Here is a 12,595-nt window from a genome sequence, read left to right on the forward strand (position 1 = left end):
TTCTATAGCACAAGTCAGGGGGAACTCAAATCACGTTTGGAAATCTCACTGAGTTGAGGAAACAGGGCTTGGAATTTGCAGAGGCCAAGGCAACTAGTAATTGTTCAGAGAGGCAGAGAACTAGGAACTAAAGATATGGGAATCTACATAAGGGCACATGAGTCTTTCCTTGAGTATAGTATGCACATGCATGGTATGGAATGTCATAAGACTGAACAGAACAACTTCCAAAGAAAGAATAATTAAAGATTTCCCTCAATTTACAATGGAGTTATATCCTAATAAACGCATTGTAAGTAAAAGATATCATAAGTTGAAAATGCACTTAATACACCTACTCTATTGAACATCATAGCTTAGCCCAGCCTACCTTAAACATGCTCATAACCATTACATTAGCCTACAATTGGGCAAAATCATCTAACACAAAGCCTATTTTATAATAGTCGAGTAGCTAATGTAATTTATTGAATACTGTTCAGAAAGTGAAAAACAGAATCGATTGTATGGCACAGAATGGTTTTAAGTGTATTGGTTGTTTACTCTCGTAATCATGTAGCTGACTGGGAGGTATGGCTCACCACAGCTACCCAGAATCACAAGAGAGGATCACGATACATCTTGCTGGCCCAGGAAAAGATCAAAACTCAAAATCCGCAGTACAATTTCTACTGAATGTGTACTGCTTTCACACCATCCCAAAACTGAAAAATTGTAAGTCAAACCATTATAAGCCAAGGACTGTCTGTATATCGAGTGATAAGATGAACACTTCTCAAAAGTCACACAGGGCCAGGAATTGAGTTTCTTTCAGCCAAAGTGTATTGACTTCACTGAATATGCTGAGCCTTCAGTTCATGCCTTGAAGGGAATCTACATTAGCTATGGAGTACAATTTACTCTAGTTCTACCCAGACTAGGCTTAAAAAGAAACCTCAAAAGGATTAACCCAATCCAAAAGTGTGGGATTGACTGTCTGCCAGAAAAAAATCCAATATTCTTTCACCCTTTAGAAGAATACAAGATTCAAAAAATACAAAATTCCCAATGTCCAACATCCAATCCAAAAGTATTAGAATAAAGAATCGAAAAACATGACTTAAGAGAAGAGCCGAGATGGCGCCGTGAGTAGTCCTCTTTGTCTCTCGCCCTTCGAGTCTACAATTATTTGGACACTTATCGCTTGACAAAGGATATCCAGACAGCATCTCAGGACGTCTGAGACACCCACGCGACTATACATCGGAAGGCGGACGGACTTTCCTCCGGGAGGATGTGGAAATAGGTGAAAACTCTCCGACCCCGATGGGCAGCCTAGTACCCGCAAGCGGCTTTCTTCCAACGGACGCCCCCAGAGGATCCACACACATCTAGGGCAGGAGCGAGAACACAACAGAGGAGCGACGGTGGAAACAGGTGACCAGAACCCTACCTAACCCCCAGCAATTACTCCTAAACGCAGAGGGAAACTTTGGAGTTGCACACCTGAGTCCGCGGGGAGAGTCTCTCCCCGCCATTGGCGGGGAGACTCAGCCTGGAGTTCGGGGCGCCCGGAGGGCCCCAGAGAGAGACACAGAGGGCACGGAGATCTCCCAGCTGCCGTTGCCCGCCCCGTGGGAGCAGGGATTGCCGGAGATCGCGGAGAGGACCGGGGCGGGGGGAATTTTCAAAGGCTGGTCCTGCGACCCGGAGGGGAAGCGCCGGAGCTCCGCCCGGGCAGCAGACAAAACTCTCTGTCTGCCGTTAGCAGAGGGGCCACGCTGAGCATTCACGGCTCCGGGAGAGGCCCGGAGAGAAGCCCTGAGGGCGGGGCGACCCCCAGCTGCCATTGCCCACCCCGTGAGGCTAGGGATTGCCGGAGATCTCAGAGAGGACTGGGGCTGGAGCGAGTTCCAGAGACCCAGCTTAGTAGCCTAGGGGGAAACCCTACAGGCTCACAGCAGCCTTAGGGAAAGCCTCTGCACAGCACCAGTAGAAGGCACCCAGCCGCCAGCCACAAGGCTGGAAGACCCCAGGGCAAAAGCAGCATAGCTAGGTGTACTAACCACAGACTGTAGAAGATGCCAATAGCTCTCCTGCGACCCATAGAGGACAAGTGAGATTTGGTGGGTGCCGACAGCAACGGAGCGACAAATATAAGTGATCCCACCCCTGGCCGTTGGAAAAGCCCATAACACCGTTGCAGACCCCAAGGAGAGAGCACATCTAGGTGGGCTGCAACAGTAGGCACCTGCAGCCTGAAGCCCCCCTGTGACGGCCCCCCACGGCAGAGGAGGGAATCCAAAGGGCCACTGTGGCTACGAAGAGGGGCCCAGGCCCAGTTAGCAACTACGGACAGGATTCCTGGTTGGTGAAATATAAACAGCTGCTCCTCCCACCGCAGCAGCTGAAACAAGTGAAAGGAGCAACTAAACTCTATTTCCATGCGGAGGCACAAATCAACAACATCAAGCAATATGAAAAAATACATTAAATCTCCAGAACAGAAAGAAAGCAACAAATACACAGAAAACAATCCCAAAGAAAATGAGATATATAACCTAAATGACGATGACTTCAAAACAGCCATCATTAAGATTCTCAATGAGTTAAGAGAGAATTCTGACCGACAACTCAACGAGTTCAGGAGCTATGTCACAAAAGAGTTTGATACGATAAAGAAGAACCAAACAGAAATATTGGAAATGAAGAACACAATAGAGGAGATTAAGAAAAATCTAGATGCTCTGAACAGTAGGGCCGATAATATGGAGGAAAGAATTAGCAATTTGGAAGATGGCAATATAGAATTGTTGCAGGCAGAGGAGGAGAGAGAAGCAAGACTTAAAAGAAATGAAGAAACTCTCCGAGAATTATCAGACACAATTAGGAGATGCAACGTAAGGATTATAGGTATACCAGAGGGAGAAGAGAAGGAGAAAGGGGCAGAAAACCTATTCAAAGAAATAATGGCTGAGAACTTCCCAAATCTGGTGAGGGAGATGGATCTTCAGGTGACAGAAGCCAATAGATCTCCAAACTTTATCAATGCAAGAAGACCAACTCCACGGCATATAGTAGTGAAGCTAGCAAAAGTCAACGACAAGGAGAAAATACTAAGGACAGCCAGGCAAAAGAAACTAACCTACAAAGGAACCCCCATCAGGCTATCAGCAGATTTCTCAGCAGAAACTTTACAGGCTAGAAGAGAGTGGAATGATATATTCAAAAATCTGAAGGACAAAAATCTACAGCCGAGAATTCTCTACCCAGCGAAAATATCCTTCAAATACGATGGAGAAATAAAAACTTTCCCAGATAAACAAAAATTAAGGGAGTTCACTGCCACAAAACCTCCTCTTCAGGAAATCCTCAGGAAAACCCTCATTCCTGAAAAATCCAAAAAAGGAAAGGGGCTACAAAACCAAGAGCAGAGGAGATAAGTAGAAGGACAACAACAGAGAGTAGCAGCTCTACATCAGAACAGATTAAACCATGGGACGAGAAACAAAGGAAACTGAAAAAAACCGGAAAACAAGACACAAAATGGGAGTGGTAGGCCCCCACGTCTCAATAATCACTCTAAATGTAAATGGATTGAACTCCCCAATCAAAAGACACAGAGTGGCAGGATGGATCAAAGAACAAGATCCAACAATATGCTGCCTCCAGGAAACACACCTCAGCCCCAAAGACAAACAGACTCAGAGTGAAGGGATGGAGAACAATACTCCAAGCTAATAATGAATAAAAGAAAGCAGGTGTCGCTATACTAATATCAGACAAGGTAGATTTCAAAGCAAAACAGATAAAGAAAGATAAAGAGGGACAGTATATAATGATAAAAGGGACTCTCCACCAAGAAGACATAACACTTATAAATATATATGCACCCAACACAGGAGCACCAAAATTTGTAAAGCAACTCTTAATAGAACTAAAAGAAGACATCAACAACAATACAATAATAGTAGGGGACCTCAACACACCATTAACACCAATGGACAGAACATCCAGACAGAAAATCAACAAGGAAATAATAGAATTAAATGAAAAATTAGACCAGATGGACTTAATAGATATATATAGAACACTTCATCCAAAAACAGCAGGTTACACATTCTTCTCAAGTGCACATGGAACATTCTCAAGGATTGACCATATTTTGGGAACCAAAGCAAACATCAACAAATACAAGAGAGTTGAAATAATATCAAGCATCTTTTCTGATCATAACGCTATTAAACTAGAAATCAACTACAAGAAAAAAGCAGAGAAAGGTGCAAAAATGTGGAGACTAAACAACACGCTTCTCAACAAACAATGGATCATTGAAGAAATTAAAGAAGAAATCAAATATTATCTGGAGACAAATGAAAATGAGAACACGACATACCAAATCATTTGGGATGCAGCAAAAGCAGTCCTAAGAGGGAAATTCATCGCAATACAGGCTCACCTCACTAAACAAGAAAAAGCTCACGTAAGCAACCTCAAACGACACCTAACGGAACTAGAAAAAGAAGAACAAACAAAGCCCAGAGTCAGTAGAAGGAGGGAAATAATAAAAATAAGAGCAGAAATAAACGATATTGAAACAAAAAAGACAATAGAAAGGATCAATGAAACAAAGAGTTGGTTCTTCGAAAGAATTAACAAAATTGACAAACCCCTAGCCAGACTCACCAAGAAAAGAAGAGAGAAAGCGCAAATTAATAAAATCAGGAATGACAGAGGAGAAATCACAACAGATACCAATGAAATACAAGAGATCATAAGAGAATACTATGAAAAACTATATGCCAACAAATTGAACAACTTGGAAGAAATGGACAAATTCCTAGACTCCTACAATCTCCCCAAACTGAATCAGGAAGAAATGGAGAATCTGAATAGACCAATCACAAGTAAGGAAATAGAAACGGTAATCAAAAACCTCCCCAAAAACAAGAGTCCAGGACCAGACGGCTTCTCTGGAGAATTCTACCAAACATTCAAAGAAGACTTAATACCTATTCTCCTCAAACTGTTCCAGAAAATTGAGAAAGATGGAGAACTCCCTAACACATTCTATGAAGCCAACATCACTCTGATCCCCAAACCTGACAAGGACAACACAAAGAAGGAGAACTACAGGCCGATATCACTGATGAACATAGATGCAAAAATCCTCAACAAAATTTTGGCAAACCGATTACAGCAATACATCAAAAAGATTATACACCATGATCAAGTGGGATTTATACCAGGGACACAGGGATGGTTCAACATCCGCAAGTCAATCAACGTGATACACTACATCAACAAAATGAAAAACAAAAACCACATGATCATCTCAATAGATGCAGAGAAAGCATTCGACAAGATCCAACACCCATTTATGATAAAAACCCTCAGTAAAATGGGCATAGAAGGAAAGTACCTCAACATAATAAAGGCCATATATGATAGACCCACAGCCAACATCATACTCAATGGACAAAAGCTGAAAGCCATCCCTCTGAGGACAGGAACAAGACAAGGGTGCCCACTTTCACCACTCCTATTCAACATAGTACTGGAGGTGCTGGCCAGAGCAATTCGGCAGGAAAAAAAAATAAAAGGAATCCAAATAGGTAACGAAGAAGTAAAACTCGCGTTGTTTGCAGACGACATGATCTTATGCATAGAAAACCCCAAAGAATCCACAGAAAAACTATTAGAAATAATCAACAACTACAGCAAAGTAGCAGGGTATAAAATTAACGTGCATAAATCAGTAGCATTTCTATACACTAACAATAAACTAACAGAAAAAGAACTCAAGAACTCTATCCCATTCACAATCGCAACGAAAAGAATAAAATACCTTGGGATAAACTTAACCAAGGAAGTGAAGGATCTATACAATGAAAACTACAAGACTTTCTTGAAAGAAATAGGCGATGACATAAAGAGATGGAAAGACATTCCTTGCACATGGATTGGAAGAATAAACATAGTTAAAATGTCCATACTACCTAAAGCAATATACAGATTCAATGCTATCCCAATCAGAATCCCAAGAACATTCTTCACAGAAATTGAACAAACAATCCTAAAATTCATATGGGGGAACAAAAGACCACGAATTGCTAAAGCAATCTTGAGCAAGAAAAACAAAGCCGGCGGAATCACAATCCCCGATTTCAAAACATACTACAAAGCTACAGTGATCAAAACAGCATGGTACTGGTACAAAAACAGGTCCACAGATCAATGGAACAGAATTGAAAGCCCAGAGATAAAACCACACATCTATGGACAGCTAATCTTCGACAAAGGAGCAGAGGGCCTACAATGGAGAAAAGAAAGTCTCTTCAACAAATGGTGCTGGGAAAACTGGACAGCCACATGCAAAAGATTGAAAATCGACCATTCTTTTTCACCACACACCAAAATAAACTCAAAATGGATCAAAGACCTAAAGATTAGGCCTGAGACAATAAGTCTTTTGGAAGAGAATATAGGCAGTACACTCTTTGACATCAGTTTCAAAAGAATCTTTTCGGACACTGTAACTCCTCAGTTGAGGGAAACAATAGAAAGAATAAACAAATGGGACTTCATCAGACTAAAGAGCTTCTTCAAGGCAAGGGAAAACAGAATTGAAACAAAAAAACAGCTCACTAATTGGGAAAAAATATTTACAAGCCACTTATCCGACAAAGGGTTAATCTCCATAATATACAAAGAACTCACACTGCTTAACAACAAAAAAACAAACAACCCGATCAAAAAATGAGCAGAGGACATGAACAGACATTTCTCAAAAGAAGATATGAATATGGCCAATAGACACATGAAAAGGTGTTCATCATCACTAATCATCAGGGAAATGCAAATCAAAACTACACTAAGATATCACCTTACCCCCGTTAGATTGGCAAAAACATCCAAAACCAAGAACGACAAATGTTGGAGAGGTTGTGGAGAAAGAGGAACCCTCATACACTGTTGGTGGGAATGCAAACTGGTACAGCCACTATGGAAAACAGTATGGAGATTTCTCAAAAAGTTAAAAATAGAAATACCCTATGACCCAGCCATCCCATTACTGGGTATCTATCCTAAGAACCTGATATCAGATATCTCAAGAGTCCGTTGCACCCCTATGTTCATTGCAGCATTATTTACAATAGCCAAGATGTGGAACCAGCCTACATGCCCAGAAACTGATGATTGGATAAAGAAGATGTGGTATATATACACAATGGAATACTACTCAGCCATTAAAAAAAGACGAAATTGGCCCATTCACAACAATGTGGATGGACCTCGAGGGCATTATGTTAAGCGAAATAAGTCAGTCAGAGAAAGACGAACTCTATATGACTCCACTCATAGGTGGAAATTAGTATATTGAGAAGGAGATCTGATCGGTGGTTACCAGGGAAAAGGGGGGGTGGGGGGAGGGTACGGAGGGGGAAGTGGTGTACCCACAATATGACTAACAAAAATGTACAACTGAAATCTCACAAGCTTGTAATCCATCATAACATTAATAAAAAAAAAAAGAAAAGAAAAAAAAGAAAAACATCACTTAAAACCAGGAGAAAAACTGATCAATAGAAAATAGCTTAGTAGTTACAGAGACAATAGAATTAGCAGAAAAGGACATTAACACAGAATTATGAAAATGATCCATATGTTCAATGATATAAAGAAAAAGGAACATGAAGAGAGGAGCAACAAATGTTATCAAAAAAGAACTGAATGAGACTTTATAGTTGAAAACACAACAGCTGAAACAAAAAAGTCCACTGGAAGTGATTAATAGCAAATTAGAATCTGCAAAGGAAAAGAACAGTGAACTTTGAGTTTCCTCCTTTTGTTTTGCATCTTCGTAGGGTAACAAAACAAAGTATCCAAATGAAGAACAGAGAGAAACAAAGACCAGAAAACAAACAAACAAAAAAGAACCAGCATTATTGACCTGTGGGGCATTAACAGGTGACCTAACATATCTAACTGCTATTGACTGAATGTTTTTGTCTTCCAAAAGTTCATATGTTGAAGTCTAAATCCCCAATTTGATTTGCGATTTGAAGGTGGGGCCTTTGGAAGATAATTAGGTCATGAGAGTGGAGCTCCCATGAATGGGATTAGTGCCCTTATAAGGGGATGAAGAGACCAGAGCTTGTTCTCTCCACCACAGAGGATATTAAAAACGAGGACAGTTTTCAAACTAAGAAGTAGACCCCCACCAGACACTGGATCTGCCTGTTCCTTGATCTTCACCTTCCCAGCCTCCAGAACTGTGAGAAATAAATGTTTCCAGTTTAAGGCACCCAATCTATGGTATTTTTCTTATAGCATCTCAAACTGACTAAGACACTAATGTATGTATAATTGGAGTCCCCCAAATATAGGGCAATATAAGATATATATAAATAGATCTCTCTATATAGATCTATGTATCTATATCTATATCTATCTACCTATCTTTCTATCAGAAAGAATAATGAATGAAAATTTCCAAAATTTGATGAAACATACAACACCATAGATCAGAGAAAGTTCAACAAACCACAAGGAACAACAACAAAAAATCATTTAAAAAATTCCACACCAAGGTACGCGACATAATCAAATTTCTAAAAAATTGCGGTAAGAAAATGGCTCAAAAAATACCAGTTACTTTTATAAAACATGACTATCTAATGGAAAACTCAAATAATTCAAAAGAGTATGAATCAAAGAAAGCATATTTGTTGGCTAAAATGCAATGAATTTATAAATAAATAGTAAAAGAGGGACAAAAATGCCAAAATATTTGGAAAGCAAATAATGCCACTCTAAATACCTCATAGATTAATGAGGAACTTACAACAAAAATTAGTAGATTCAGAACTGAATGACTATGAAATCAACACATAAAGATAGTCTCACTATCTAAAATGCCTTTTGAAGTAAATTTATAGCTTTAAGTGTACATGTTGTGAAATAAGAAAGACTGATATTAAATGATTTAAGAAATCACTTCAACATCTTATAGAGAAAATTTTAACCCTCAGTTGAAGGAAATAGATCTTACTATATCCAAAATTTATCACTTAATAGATGGAAATTATCTTTAACGCATAAAATCAATGTGACACCACTGATTAAATATTCCAACAAAATTTTGAATATTGAAGAACAGCAAAAAATTCTGGAAAAGTAGTAAAAGAAAGGAACCAAGAATTATAAAGATATACTAATCTCAACAAATACAATATTCACATTGAAATGAGCCAAGAAAAGAATAAAGAGTTCCTTCCCCTCAAAAAAATCATAAATTTATGGGGACCACAGGAATTTTAGGAGTTTCCACGGAAAACAAAATAAATTCATCTTCTGTTGCTGATCTGAATACAGTTGGGAAGTATGACAATGAACATAGAAAGATGGATGTCAAAATGCCAGTTTAGTTGCTTTGGACTTAATTAAACAACATAATTTATCATAACTATATAAGAAAACAATATGTCTACTCCAACAAAATAGAAAATATGCAAACCCTACCAGCAAATCTTACTTCCATCCCAAAGAAACTTTCACATGTGAGCCCAAACATATAAGAGCAAGTGTTCACAGCACTATAAAATGACAATTTAGATACACTTTAGAGCTGAGTCCAAATATTCCATATGCACATGTATATTTTCCAGAATCCCCTACAGGTATATTAAATTCGTGTGACTACTGACCATCAACTCTAAGCAAAAGTGGTGAAAATAAGCAGTGTGCTTTCTCTATCCTTTTCTTACCCTACCACAGTGGATTTGGAAGAGACATCTTCCAGATTGAGCTGTTAAAAGATGGTTGAGGGCTCCTTGGCTCACACTGGAGTTTAGGTAAACCAGAAATAAACCTCTTTTATGTTAAGAAATGCTATTTCAAGGTTCATACGTTTGCAGTAGAACTGAGATTATCTTCACTAATATGCAACTAAATGCCCAACAAGAGAAAGAGATATAAATTAAATGTAGTATATTCATATATTAAGATAAAACATAAAGAAGGTTGTAGATGCATGTAATGTACAAATGTTAAAAGAAGAGATGAGCAAATAAAGTGTTGACCAAACAAATGCATACAATGGACTCAATATTGTTTCACAGATATAGAAAATGTATTTTCAAATAAAACCAAATGAATTCTAGTCATTGGCTCTGGGGATGAGGTTTTATGGTTGAAGTCTATAGTAATTTTAACTTAATCTGCAGTGTAGCATTTATTTTATGCAAAAATAACATTGAGAAAATATGGAAATAACATTTTTATTTAGAGATAGTAGAAACCTATAAAGAATATATGAAAACAACATTTTATGTCAAGGCTTTTGTCACATTATTTTACTTACTTTCTGAAATTTAAGAAAAAATTCTTAAAAAATAAGAGCATACTAAAGAGAAAAATAAATGGAAAAAGCCGAAAAAAACCCAAAACAGTTAAAGAGACTAGTGAAAAGATTTTCCTGTATTGACTGATTGATTCTTCAAACAATTCACTGAGAACTGTTATAGGTCAGGGAGTATCCAAACATCTAAATCTCATACCCAAGCATTATGTCTAGTGGGGGTCCATATTATGTGAAATAAAAAATTAGGCTGAAAAATTCTCTTCAATAAGTGTAGAAAAAAATAACAGTTGAAATGCACAATGTGTATTTAGTGGCCAGTAAGGAAGCATATCTGATCAAGGTACAGATTTTTATGAAGGTGAGCGTAGACTGTAGAAGATAGAGTGAAAAGAATAAATACACACCCATTTACTAGCCTGTGACCAGGAAAAAAACTTATAATCTCTGAGATTCAGCTTAACTTCAGCGGCCAGGGGTTCACCGGTTCGGATCCTGGGCATGGACATACTCACGCTTATCAAGCCATGCTGTGGCAGATGCCCCACATGAGGACGGTGGACACAGATGTTAGCTCAGAGCCAATCTTCCCACCTCCCCTCAAAAAAAAGATAATGTTGCCTGTGTTATTTAAGGATTAAATGAGATAGCGTATATCACACACATAGATACCTTACAAACTTTGTGTTCAATCATTGTTACCAGATCCAATTTAGACATGAACAAATAAGCTTTGTTATTTGTTGATTGCTTTGCTTATTTGTTTTATGGTTTTATTTATGTAGTTACTTATTTGGTTTTCTTTTAATGCTAATTAACAGCTCGGTTTAAGGTTGTCTTTAAAAGTTGCCTCTTGAGAAAATCTTTCACGCAACATGTCTTTCTACAATCTGATGCCATGAGAAGGTGACGTCTGTTTTTTAGAGTAACTGATGCTGATGGGATAAATGACATCCTGTTCTCTAATTAATTAAACAAGCTCTGTACACTTCCTCTCATTTCTGCTTGCCATGAAGGCAGGGTTTTTTGGTTACCATGTTGATTAAACGAACAGCAGACTTTGATGGCAGGCTGCTGTAGTCTGCAGGCACTAGGGAGAAGAGCAATTGTTTTGCCAACAGAGTTGAACTTTTGGCCTTGTTTATTCTCAGCCAAGTGTTACCTCCCTTGTGGAGGAAATGAGTTAAAGCTTATTAGGAAAGTTCAAAGATATTCTCCAACATCTGATAACCTTTAAACAGCTTTTCTAAGGAGGTGGTAGCTTAATCCAATTTCTACGGCATCAAATAGAAACAAATAACTTAAAAACCCTAGGCAGTCTTCGTGCTTTCTAAAGAGAAAAATATAGAAAAAATAGAGAACGAATATTGGGGAAGGTAAACTTATTTCAAGAGATATTATGAGAGTGAACCTCAGAACGTGGTTGATATAACTATCAGAAGATTAAGAAAACTTGCTATTGAGGTAACTGAATCGCAATTCATTGTATTTCAGGAACTGAGAAGATGAAAAGAGATGCTAGAATGAGCTACCAAACTGACAAAAGACATGTAGGAAATTTAAATGCATACTTCCAAGCGAAAGAAGCCAATCTGAAAGGGATATATACTGTATGATGCCTACTATCTGGCACCTGGAAAAGGCAAACCTATGGAGACAGTAAAAAGATTAGTGCTTCCTAGAGATTCTGGAGGAGGGAGAGAGGAGAAAACAGATGGAGCATAGATTTTTAAGGTAGTGGAAATATTTTGCATCATACTGTAATGGCAGAAACATGTCACCTTACATTTGTCGAATGTCATAAAAAGTACAATGCAAAGAGTGACCTCTAATGCAAACTATGGCTTTTAATTAATAATAATGTATCAATATTAGATCATCAATTGTAACAAATGTATTACATTAATGCAAGACGTTAATAATAGGGGAAATGCAGAGAAGGAATATGAGGGAATTCTCTGTACCTTCCACTCAAGTTTTCTATAAACCTAAAACTGCTCCAAAAAAGTCAATTTTTTTAAAAAGATCCCAGAGGAGTTCAGATATGCAAACATTATGATGATGCTCATGATGATTTACAAAAATAACTTGCAAATACAGACACGTACATTGGATTTGAGGAGAAAACAAAAACAACACCAAGAATTCAAACAGCAGGAGCTCAGAAAGTATAAAACTCTAGAAGAGAATTGACCTAAGAAATAAAATACCAAAGAGAACATGTGAGCTCCTGGAAGTTGGAACAATCATCAG

This window comes from Equus quagga, chromosome 4 (assembly GCF_021613505.1).
Source record: "Equus quagga isolate Etosha38 chromosome 4, UCLA_HA_Equagga_1.0, whole genome shotgun sequence".
NCBI lineage: Eukaryota > Metazoa > Chordata > Mammalia > Perissodactyla > Equidae > Equus > Equus quagga.